Here is a 12,361-nt window from a genome sequence, read left to right as displayed (position 1 = left end):
GCAAGCATCTCTGTTCTTTTAACCTGTGCCAGCACGGAGTGTTTAATGCCTCACTAAAGCCCTAAGTGCAGGTGTAAGAGCTGCGCTATTTGCTGACATGTTTGGCAATCTGTTTGCCTTCTTTCCAAACTCTTTAAGGATACTTGAAAGATCTGATAAAAAGTCATAGAAATCACTAATAACTTCTTCTTATTTTTTTTTCTTTAATTAAAGTTGATTTATTTTAAGTAGAGTAATTTAGCTTTCTCCAGACTAAGCACCTCTGTGGCCCGGAGTTGCTGCGCACCGATAGCATTGGCTGCTGTGACACCTACTGGCCGAGCCGAGCAGGGAAAAGCCTCAGGGCGCTTCCTCCATCCTCTCCCTTATGTTAATTCCATCTCCTAATGAGCTGGGCTCTTGCGCAAGCACAGCAGTGATGGCGTCTCTTGGAACGACTTATTTTGAACGTCATCTCCTTTAATACATGTCCCGCTACTTTGTGCATTAAGAAAGCTAGAAAATCACTTTTCTTTTTGCTTATAGCTCCTGTCCTTTCCATTCCTAGTAGCTCTTTAATCTTCACCCTCTTTGTTTCATCTATCTTATCTTTACTCAAGTTTCTTTTTTATCATCCCTTAATAGTATTGGGAACTGCAGGAAGTCACTTTGAAGCCTACTCTGAATTGCCTTCCTCTCCTAGAACAGTTCTTCTTCATTAGCTGTGATCATTTCTTCAGTGCTTGAGACCTATTATCATTCTTATTGCCCTTTTAGGCATTCCACTTTTCTGGGAAAGGTAAGGAGCCATTCATGCAATTCCTTCTATGAAATCTCATACTTGAGGAGCTTTTGTGAGTATTGAGAAAAATTGAGTTTTTCTGTATATATAAAAATAAAGATCTTAGTAATTCACAATAAAAACAGCTTTGCATCTCCACTGAACAATGACGAATGGATTACATTTCAGGACTGTAGGGAAATTTTCTGTATTCTTTTTCAGACGGATAGTTTGTCTGCACTCCAGCAGTGCTGTAATTTTCTGAAAATGCATTCTCTTCTGTGTGATTCTGGAACATACCACCAATGAAAAAAGTTACACAGAGGCCTTCTCAGGTTGTTCTTTCTTTGAAAGACAATTTATATTCTAAAAGCTTGAGTAGTTCCAAATAATTTAAAATTCCATGAGGTGACTTGATTGAATCTGGTAGATCTCAGTGGCTGATAGCAAGGAATCCCTGCTGTCCCCTTCTCCCTGTTTCTGCTGCATACTTCTGTCACTTCTTTTGTGTCTGGCAACTCCATCACTCTTCAGGTCCTGTCTGCAACCACATTCAGTGCACTGACATGGCAGAAAGAGAGAGGATGGGTCATGGGAATTCCAGTCTGATGAGCACCATTGGGTATCATCAAGGGAGGAGAGGTGGCTGGGAAACAGGGGTGAGGAAGCTGCTGGAGTGGAAAGAAGGTTAGTGAGGTTTCCCCCTTTCTGGCAGCAACAACCTGATAGATTCAGCTGTTGCAGTAATTTGCCATATGGGGAAAAAAGAAATGTTTGCTGTCTCTTGCTGCCTTTTGCCCCTCTCTGGTCTGCCAGCTCTGTGGAGTCTTGCAGTGAGCTGTGGATCATGCTGCCATTCCTGTGCCTCTTCTTTTCTCAGGTTCTGGGCAGCTTCTTGCACGATGTGTTTAGTGCAGAGTCTGTCTCCTGTCTAGTCAACCTGGCAATGTGCCCAACATGCCTCCTCCCTCTCTTCTTCCTTGGTGGAGAGTTGAGTTTGCCTTTACAGTACAAAGTAATTCCATACCAATGAACACAAGACTTTAGAAGGGTTTTCCTCTAGAACTGAAATGCTTTTAAATTAAATTGCTCCCGGAAGTTATGGAGCTGAGGAGAAAATGGGAAACTGAACAGGGTTTTACATTCCTTAAGGATTCAGTGAGAAGTTGACATTATATATGTTTTTATCACAAAAGATCATGGTATTGAGAATTTGCATTGGTGCCTACAATAATTAGAAATTGTGTCAGTCTATAATCTAACTAAGAATGAATTGAGATGAGTTAACAAGCTCAGCATCAAAGAGGAAAGGAGAGAATCTCTGTCAGACAGCTGAGGTGGTCGAAGTAGTGTTGCTCAGAGTCCTCCTGAGCAGATGAATTGACTTTGCTATGCCAATCACCACAGACTTACTTTGTTTTTCAGCTTGAAGAGATCTGTCCTAGAACACAAAATATGCCAGTGATGGCTATTTTACTTGTCTGACACTATTCTGACTCCAGATTTCATTTTTAAAAGTTGGGTTTGGGCAGTGATGCCTGTTACTGCAAGGTGCTGAGAAGCTCCTGCTGGTCTGTGCCCTCACTGAAGGCTGAGGACAGTGCTTGTGATGGTGGTATTTCATGACTTCAGGTCAGTAACAGAAAAATGTCTTTAGCAAATTGAGACCCTCAGACTTGCCTACTGCAGCCAGCATTTCAAAGATACTGCTCTGAAGCAGAAGTGATGGGGAATTAATCTTTCTCTCTGAAGAGTTGGAAGTTACAAAAGAGTTCTGTACCTTGTGGGATTTCCTAAGCCTGTTGGGGTCCAGTTGCTCATAAAAGTCACTTAACCTTATTAATAGTTTTGCTCTACTTACTTCTTATTGTTCATCCCTTGTCATTAAATGACCTGCCACGGTTCACACAGGAAATCCCTGACAGACCCAGATGGCCAGATTCCCATTCCAGGTCCTTAGGCACTTTCTGGGGTGACTCTACTATAAGCTAGATCCTGAAAAAGAGACTGTAGGTCAAGTGGCAGAAACTATCACTTCTAGAAAGTGATAGTGCCTCTTAGACTAGAAACCTGCTAAGTAGACCTGCATTTGTAGCCATTTTTTGCACGGTATTAGTGTGTCTTTTAATGACACATCACTAAAAACTACCATTTGAAATACTGAATTATAGAAATTTCTGAGTCTTACTTTAATCACAATCTTATGCTTGGCTAGACAACCCAATGCAGAGACGATTGACCTTGACTTAATTATATACATTCACAGTGACTAATTTGTGGTGATGTCATTTATCTGACGGTAAAGTTTCAGAGAGTGAGGGACTGCAATTTAATTTCACTTGTGCCTTGTGCTGTTGTGGCAGTTTGACTTTGGCTTTGAGAAGTAGTGGGACAGTGTGTCCTTTAGAGGTTTCTCTATGAGCTGGCTGGAGCTAGAGTCTCCTGCCAGCTTTTGGGTACAGTTCAGACAGTGAGGCAGAGCTCTCCCACCCTAAAAGAGCTCCAAGCAACACAGTTTTGCTGTCTCCAGTGCAGCCACTAAATTAATTTTTTTTTTTTTTTTTGTGTTAAGTTCTTGCTGTGAGATTGAAAATTGATTGCCTAGTGGAGGAGTGTCCAACCTGTGTCCGAGGCCTGTCTGGTTGGTGCTGTACCCAGCTGTTTCCTACAGGACCCCTCAGGAGCAGAATAAGGGCTGGATAGGTTTTCCCCATGTTGAGCTTCCAGCCATCACCCTTCTCTGGGGTGTCAAAGTGCCTTCAGCTGCATCTCTGACAGCAGGCTTAGGTACTGCATATGGGAATGTGCTGACATCCTTTGTACCTTGGTGATTCTTCTCTCAGTTCCAGCTTTTCCTTCTCACGTTAAATCTCCTTCATGGCATTGTCTCTGCAGAGCTACAGTGAGGAGTTTGTCAGCATGCCTGTTAAACATTTTCAATCAGTAAATGGTAGTTGTTAGGCTTACATGCACTTCATGTACTCAACATCACAGACACCAAAAATAGAAATGTTGATTTTCTTTCTAGCCTTGTGCATCAGCCTGAATAGTGGAGGATTCTGCGCCTTTGTTACATTCTTCTATCGCATTACAGTAAAGATGTCTGATTGAATACTAAGTATTTCTTATTCTATCAGAAATCACAATGGGATCCTCCTGTAATCTGTCATTGTTTTGTGGAGCCTCTTTTTTTGTAGTGCAAATAACAATTGCTCGTATAAATCTTGTGGCTCTCGCAAGCATCCTTCTGCTTTCCTCTCAGATCTGTGTATGATGGCAGTGCCTTGACTACAAGCACTGAAGTAAGGAAGGATTTTGATAAATGTTAGCAGGCTGCATGTAGCTTTTCAGTAACATGTTTGCTTAGTAAGAATGAATAGATCTGTAAACTGTTAGAAATAAATTACCTGTTTCTGGCTTCTGCTTCTGTACAGAAGGACTAGGTTTGGAGTAAAGTCCAAAGAGCTTGCAGGGACATATGCTGCCCACTTCCAGCTCTTGCCTAGGATTTGTTTTATTGTATTAGAATTTCAATATTACAAAGCAACATAATAGAAGGCATTTTGCATGTCAAGATAAAGTCTGTTAAGTATAAATCCCCAAACGGCAATTCTTTCCTTTCTTTTTGTGACTTTTTGGAATTCTTAATTTACATTGTTGCTGAAACTGATGTCTGTGGGTTTTATGTTAGCTACCTTAGTAAAAGCTTGCATTGTGTTCTTAGGAAATATGCACTTTTTGTTACTAAGTCCAAAGAATATTGTCAGTTGTCAGTTATGCAGAGTAATGGTGCCTGAACACAGTATGTGCAAATAACTGTTTGCCCATCTAAGGTTATACAAATTTGGCCTGGTGAAAAGCTGATGTACAATGTTGTAATCCACACTTGGTGGTGGACGTAGCTCCAGGGTTACTTCACAGTCCTTTCTGTCTTCAAGCACTACCATGCATGGCTTTGGTGCATTCCTGGTCCAGAACTGTGCATGCAGTCATTCTGTTTGTCCTGATAAATAAGAGTGCTTGTGCTTGCATTTTTACCAGCACATCTTTTGAGAATGTATTTGCATGCTGTGGTTTCTAAACCTTCATCTGGGGAGTTGGGGGGATGCAGTTTTGCAAAGCCAGTGGAATTTCAGCTTTTCTCTCTCTTATGTAAAATGGGGGAAAACAAGCATGGTCCAGGAGAGTAACACACAGTTATGGGGCTCTGGCTGTGTTGGTGTCTTACACCAAATATTTACTCAGCTGGCTTAGAGGCATAGGTGCAAGCATAGAGAGATTGCTCCTCTCAGAGCATCAGTTCATCTAAGTGGGTGTCTGGTATAGAGTGTCCAGCAGTACTCCAGGGGACAGCAAAAGTACAGGAAGAAAATGTCACTGTGCTGTTTGGAATAATCTCCTGGCACCCAGCCAATTAGGGGAGAGGATCAGAAGCAGTCTGTTTGTATTCAGTAATCCTTTGTGCATTTTTCTTCTGTGACTTTGTCCTGGTACCTTTTGAGTCCTATTAAAATTAAGACTTAAAAATTCATAAGATCCATGGCAGGAAGATCTAAAGGTTAGAAGTCAGCTGTGTGAGAAAAACTGCCTTTCTTGTTTTGAACCTGCTAATACCATTCAATATCACTTAATTCTTCATCAGAGAATAGGGTCAGCAATATTTCCCCATCCTCTGATGTGACACTAATGATTTTATAGCTCTCTGTAGACACCTTCATGCTTTCCTTCTTCTTCCATCTCTTCCTCCCTCCCGCCCCTAAGGTAGGTGTGAGACTACTTGTCATTCACAGCTTCACGTTGAATTTGACTAATAAAGCGTGATGAGAAAAAATTATGATGTAAAATTGTTTTCACATTTTCAAAGTCAGCTGTTCATTTCATAATGGTTAAATTAAACCAAAAAACACATTAAAACACAAAACTATATAATTAGGGGAAAAAACCTTGGCAAGAAAATGAAGCATTTTTCTTGCCTCAAAGTACATATTTTGAGGATGTTTTCAAGAGTTTACTTCCATGATAAAACAGCATTTTTCGAGTGTACATAGCAGATAACAGGGATTTTCTTTTCTCTTTTGAAGAACTGAATTGTCTCTCTCAGTCCTTGTGCTACCCTGCAGCCTTTCAGCTATCAGACCTCCACCTGTTCCACAGTGGGAGCCCAGTCAAACTGGCGGCACTGGCTGGCTCCACCCCAGCTGTGGGACACCGCCTTCTAGCCAAAATCCAGGATGCACAGGGTCTGCACAGAGCCAGGTCTCAGTATGAAGGAGTTGGTCCCCTGCAGTCTTTATGCAGATGTTGGTCCAAGAGGTTTTGATTTTGCTGTTTCTGGTTTCTGGTAGCCATACCTCTTCTGACCGCTTGAACATCTAAGTGTGATCTAATCATCAATTTAATTCTGAAAGTTTTAGTCTGACTGCTTCCTAGAACGTTAAAAATAAAGCGCAAAGGGCCCTCTGCTTAAATATCTTCTTCTATGCAATTTTTATTTTTTTGTTAATAGTACGGAAAACTCCAGACAAATATGAATACAGGGCAATTTTAGTCCTCTTAGAATCAAACTGTCAACTTCAGAAATTCCAAGTATGTTTGCTTAGCTTTAATCTGTGTTTATAGCTAACCTGAAAAATCATAAAACCATCCCTATTACTATTCAGAATTAATTGTTTTGTTTGACGTTTCTCAAAAAATCTGAAATACTGTGCAGTTAAATACATTTTTTGGCTCCTAGGTACAAAGGCAGAGGTGTTCCTAAAGATTGCTTGAACACTCATGGCCTGATACTTTGAATTTTTGTGGGGCCAAATCTTTGATTGTCTGATTGGAGTATTTTGGACCTTGTTTTCAGTGAACTGGAATATATCTATGTCTGTCTCTCTAAAATGTTTGAAGCAGAGTTCGCTATGGAAATGTTGTGTTGTCAATCCTGTGTTAAGCTCAAATCCAAAACACAGCCCCACACTACCTACTGGGAAGAAAATTAACTTTATCCCAGCCCAAAGCAGCACAGGCATATAAAAAAGCTTAAAGCAGCAAGTTAGAGATCACTGTTAAAAAGAAGAAAAACATATGGTCAGCAGCTTTTAAAGAAGTTAGTGTAATAAAACTGGGAAGAAAATCTGAAAATAGTACTAAATGGGGGATACAGATATGGAAATTATGGGGTTTTCAAACTTACTCTTAATTAACTGCTTTTTTAAAAAATGTAACTTGTGTATATCATGAACCTAACTATTACTTTTAGTTGCTGGCATGTTGTTGTTACTAAAACAATGTAGGAAGACAAACTGAAGGAAGCTCAGAATGTGGTAAATGATTGAATACCTTTAAACAGTTTCTGTAAAAAAACAAATATGGTCTTTCAATACAGTATGCATTAAAATACAAATAGTTAAGAAAGAAAACCAAAAAATCAAACAGCAGAAAGTAAGAGCAATAGAAGCTGCAGCTTTGAACTTTTTTTACTGTGGAGAAATGTCAGAGGATAGCATAATGTTTGGCGTTTTATTCTAAGTACCACAGAGTAAAACTGGAGAGAGTAGATGAGTCTTTGAAGCAAGGGGAATATTTTACAAACTAGCAGCAAGGTGAATTGGTTAGGTGGCTAAGTGGCTATAAGCCTGGATGACTCCACATTGTTTTTTTTTCTCAAAAAACAGGAGAATGAGATTCTTTTTCTTGTAACCCAAGATAGAAAAACAGGACAAGTACATAAATGTGCATATTCGTGCCACATTCTTCTGTGCCGGGGTGTTAAGTGGGTCCAGCTTATATATCAGCTGTATTTGGGAATCTGTGGCCCAGCTTGCTGTCTCCTGGCCTTGCTCGTGTGCACTTCTCTGAGAGGAGGGCACAGAAGAGTTCTGCACAGTGTTGTTGTGAAAGGGTTTGATGTGCTTGGGCGTCATGGTGCTCTGAGCCGAGTGTGCTATCCTGCAGGGCTGTTGTTCCCTGCTGCCCTTTCTGTGTTTGTACCAGTGGGCCAAGCTGAGTTGGGGGAACAGGAGCAGAGGCTGCTGCTGGGCCGAGCCAGGCTCTGCCTCCTCTACTTCTGCAGAGGAATACCTTGCTCTGGTAAAGAGAATGAAAATATTTGCAGAGTAAGGTACCACTTACTCGTAATAAAACGAGTGTGAGCCTAGTCTTATATTAATATTTACTTAACACCACAATGTTAAGTGAATAGTGCTGTGGAGGAGGGAAGCTATTTATTTTTCACACAGCAGAGGCATTTTGAAAAACAAGAGATGGCAATGCAAAGTCACTCAGAGGAGAGGGCTGCTGAATTCTGGATGTGCGTGTAAGAAATTCTGGAAGAGCGTAGTGCTTTCAGTTCACTGGGTGGAAATTAAAAACAAATAATCTGTGTGCCAGCAGGATAACAGCGAATTATTTTGGAACCCACTGTGGTTTTCAGATTTATGTTTTTATTAATTTACTTCTTGGTTTTAAATCCAAAACATGGGTAGTACAACTCCAAGCCTAATAATACTCTAGAGTAGTGTCTGGCATCTTTAAAAGGGTGGGAACACAGACTGATATCATAATTTGTTTTTGGATTATGCCTGACTGACCTTCAGTCACTGGTTTCCTATCTCTCAATAGGAGATTGAAGGGTCTGGGTGAGATGTGTCTGTAGGTATGTCAAAGAGGAGACCTTGCTTTATATTTCATAAGAACTTCTTACAGTTCTTCTATTTTTCTGGAACATTTGGATTTCATTGCTTTTAAGACACTGGGATTGATTTTCCAATTAACAAGCGTTTTCACTGTTGCTTCTTCATCTTCTTCTTCACCAGTATCTTCTTCATTGTGTGGTTGAGACCAAATGGCTCATTTTGCCTGTGAAAAGAATGTAGGGAATAAGGTCTGTTTTGTTATAGTTGAGAAAGGCTGAAAGACTTCCCAAAAAATACCTTTTTACCAAAACCTTTCTACTCTTTTTTCATTATGAGGTGGTTTACAGAGGGTCCACTGATTATAGGAACAGCAGAGGGTGGGGTGTTTTTTTTGCAGTAATTCAGAGAGTGTTCAGTAAAAGCAATGTGATCAAAATAAGCAAGCCACATTTGATGCACACACTAAATTTTGAAATGCTGCTGTCTTGGAAAAGTCATCTTTCATGTGGTTATGATTCAGCTCAGAGATTAGTTCCAAGAAGAAATGAGAAATAGAAATGCACATATTGGCTGGTAATTGTGTGAATAGCAATGAGTGGGTAGTTCAAAGCCAGCAGATTGCAACTATTGGGTCTCTCCCAGTTTGCTTTTTCACAAATAGCAATAGTGGCAAGAGACAAGCACTTTTGCTGGTTACTTTGTGGGGTCTGAATGATTTCCTAGATGAATAGATGTTCCTCCGCAACACGCTAATGATAAGATTTTCTGTGGGCCATATTTCAGTGCAGGTCCAACAAGAAAAAAAATTCTGTTGTTATTTTATGCAAATTATTTCCTGTAGCAAGAAGAATTTCAAGTGCTATCTAGGTCATTACTGCCAGAATTAATTAGTTCATTAAAAAGTATAACAAAAGAAATGTAAATCACATTGCCCATCTATTCTTGGCAGATCATTGAAGTATATACTGTAAAAAAAAACCCAAAAAACCAAGCAAACAAAAATGTTTCCTTGGCTCAGAAGTGGAATAGGTGGTTGGGTAGGTCTCTCCCTTTTCATTTTTAACATCATGATGGCAGCCAATGTAACTTATTTTGTATATGTGAAGGCTGAACTGGGAATATCACAGCTCTATACCAGAGTTGTACTTGCAGAGAATGGAAATTATACTGAAATGTGTACCTCAGTTTCCATAGCATGATGACAAAACATGTGAGATGGTCAATGTACATAAAATATTTCTGTTCCTTGCTTTTTTTAATCTTATTCTTGGTGAATACAGTTACCTGTATTTAAAGTTTGGCACTCATGTACCGAATGTACAGCGAAAAGTGGTCATGTTTAGCAGCCATTTGACTCTGCTTACTGCATGTATAGGAGCTGTGTGTCCTTAAGACCCCTCATCCATGGTAGCAGCAATGGAAAATGCTTCTCCCAGATCATTCTGTGTACTTCCTATTGGCAGAACTTGAGTCAACAACCTCCCCTTGCAGTGGATCTGCACTGCCCCTGGATGGAGAGGCAAGGGGCTCACCTACCATTGCAGTGACCTTCATTTGTGATTCCACATTTTACTTTGGGCAGCATTATCCTTTTTGAACAACTTATGTTGGAGAGCATACACTGAAGAATTTGTATGTATAGATGCTCTGCCTCCGTTCATTTATTACCTTAATGTAACTGTTAATTAAATTGAAAGCTCAATCAGCACTTTGAGAATCTGTGAGATGACCAACAGTGTACTACTAAGCAGTGGTCTGTTCTGGGAAGCCAGTGCTTTATCAGCAGAAATTGGAAATCAGATGTGGTCTGAGCTGTGGGAGTTATGGCTGTAACCTCGCATTTCCTTCAGAGATACAATACTGCAAATGACCAAAAAGGTTGCTATCTCCTTAGAAGTTTCCTTTGGGGAATTATCTTGCTATAGAAATAAACAAAGATAACACTGAAATAAAAATAACTTGGAAGGAGGAAAATGAAGTGTCCTTCCCCTCCTTTCCACAGTTTTTCAGTCAGTAAAATTAGGGAATGAGGCAATGTGGAAAAGTAACTTAGAAACAAATCTTACTGCTAAAGTTAGCATTTAGAAGCACAAGGCAGTGCTATGTACATTAATCTTCCTTTTGTCCTAAAACCCCACCAATCCAGACTCCTTTTGTAAATCTTACAAGAAGCATGGCAGAAATTTTGAAGGAAAGTGCTGACAGGGAACAACTTCCAAAACTACAAAAACATTTGAATCTATAGGATTTTTTTCCCCCAAACATTATTATTATGACTTCTAAATGAAAAAAATTAATTCTGGGCTAATTAAATTTTTAACAATGTTTTTGAACATATCTGACATATTTAATTTGTTCAGTTCTGAATTTCAGTTCTGAAAAGTACACGGTCTGTAAAGTGGCACAAAATTCAGACGATCATAAAATGTTCATGATGGACAAATTCATTTCCCATGTTTCTCTTGGTTGCATTTGAGCTATGCCGTTGAGTGTTTCAGAAACAAAACCATCAGATCATCAGATCAGATTTCTGCTTTGTGATGGGAAGGTAAGCATGCTGTAGATGGGTGTCAAATTTTTTGAGGTGATTTTAGAAGTTTTTAATAAAGAAACATTTTCTTCAGTATAGAGGAATAAGTTTAAAAGCCAAGTTCAACCTCAGCTCTTTGAGAATACACAAATACTTCTGAAACATATCTGGAAACAGATGCATGGAACAAGGGGCTCCAATGTATTTCAGTATAATAAGGTGGTGCCATTTTGCACCTTCCTCCCAGCATGGCCTTTTTCAAGTCTTCTGGACTTACATTTAAAAAGGCAAAGTCTGGTTATTTTCCCTCCAGTTTCTAGTGCTTAGGTTGTAGTTTTTCTCCCTCTGATACAAAAAAACCCCAACAAACCAACAACAACAACAACAAAAAGCTACAATGTGAATATCCGTTTTGCTATGAGACACAAACGTCCTACTACAACCATATTACTTGCCCCAGTGTTTGCAAATCAACACTTCCAGACAATAAAGCACACAGTTGTTTCATAGTTATGCAGGCATTCCAAATAAATTGCCTATCTGTTGCTGCTCTTACCAATGTTTTCTAATTTGATTACAATTTTGGGAGCAATTTATATGTTCTATGATTTCCAGTCAGAACATTCCAGACAGAAACAAAGTTGCATTCAGAAAAAGTAGAATTATTAAAACATAGATAATGAAATTTAAACAATCTGATAACAAGTTGCTTTTTTCCCTTCTCATTTCTTTCAGGATAACCAGTCACTGCAGGCATAGTTTTCAGCTTCTTTTTTTTTCCCCCCCCCCAAATATAAATGCAGTGTTGTAGTAAAGAAATTAAATTAGAATTAAGGGTGATTGTTTGGTATTTATTATGCAGAGTATGCCTACTAGTTTAATGACAGACTTTGACATTTACAATTAACACAATTTGTACCTTGTCAGCACTGAAAAAGAAGACACTTGCTATGTTTATTAATTGATTTATTACTTCTGAAAGCGTCTAAGAATGCAAGAGCAAAATAATTATTTATGAAATGAAATCTGTAATGAATTAATTACATTTGGTTGCAATCAGTAATATTATCATCAGAGTTATTTTGCCAACAATACTGAGAGAAATGGTGCAAAATGAACAGTGAGCTGGACTGTTTCTTGCTGTTGTTAAAGCAGGAGCTCTGGGGAGCTGCTGAACACAGGGAAGGGGTGAGGTGAAGGCAACAAGCTGCTTCAAGCCTTTTTGGAGAGCAGTCTGAGTAAATGAGGTTTTGTGGTGGAAAATGGTCAGGTCCCAGGCCACAGAGAGCTGTGTGGAGTACAAGGTTGTTAACACTTTGCTATGCAACCAGAAGGGACAGAGCTGGTTGTAAGACTTTGGCTGAGAAGTGCTTTACTCTTCCCCCCACAGCATCATTGGAATACACTCTTTATTCAGACTGATGCCTTTTCAGATTGATGCTCCAAGTT

At 39.4% G+C, this 12,361-nt stretch overlaps 1 protein-coding gene across 1 annotated transcript in view; it reads left to right on the top strand.

Moving 5' to 3' along the window:
* KCNH1 (potassium voltage-gated channel subfamily H member 1) overlaps positions 1-12,361 on the top strand; it is a 173,480-nt gene that overhangs the window by 119,744 nt on the left and 41,375 nt on the right. The gene's annotated exons all lie outside the window — the stretch shown is intronic.

Source organism: Poecile atricapillus, chromosome 3 (assembly GCF_030490865.1).
Source record: "Poecile atricapillus isolate bPoeAtr1 chromosome 3, bPoeAtr1.hap1, whole genome shotgun sequence".
NCBI classification, from domain to species: Eukaryota; Metazoa; Chordata; class Aves; order Passeriformes; family Paridae; genus Poecile; species Poecile atricapillus.
This window is presented reverse-complemented; position numbering and strand designations above follow the sequence as displayed.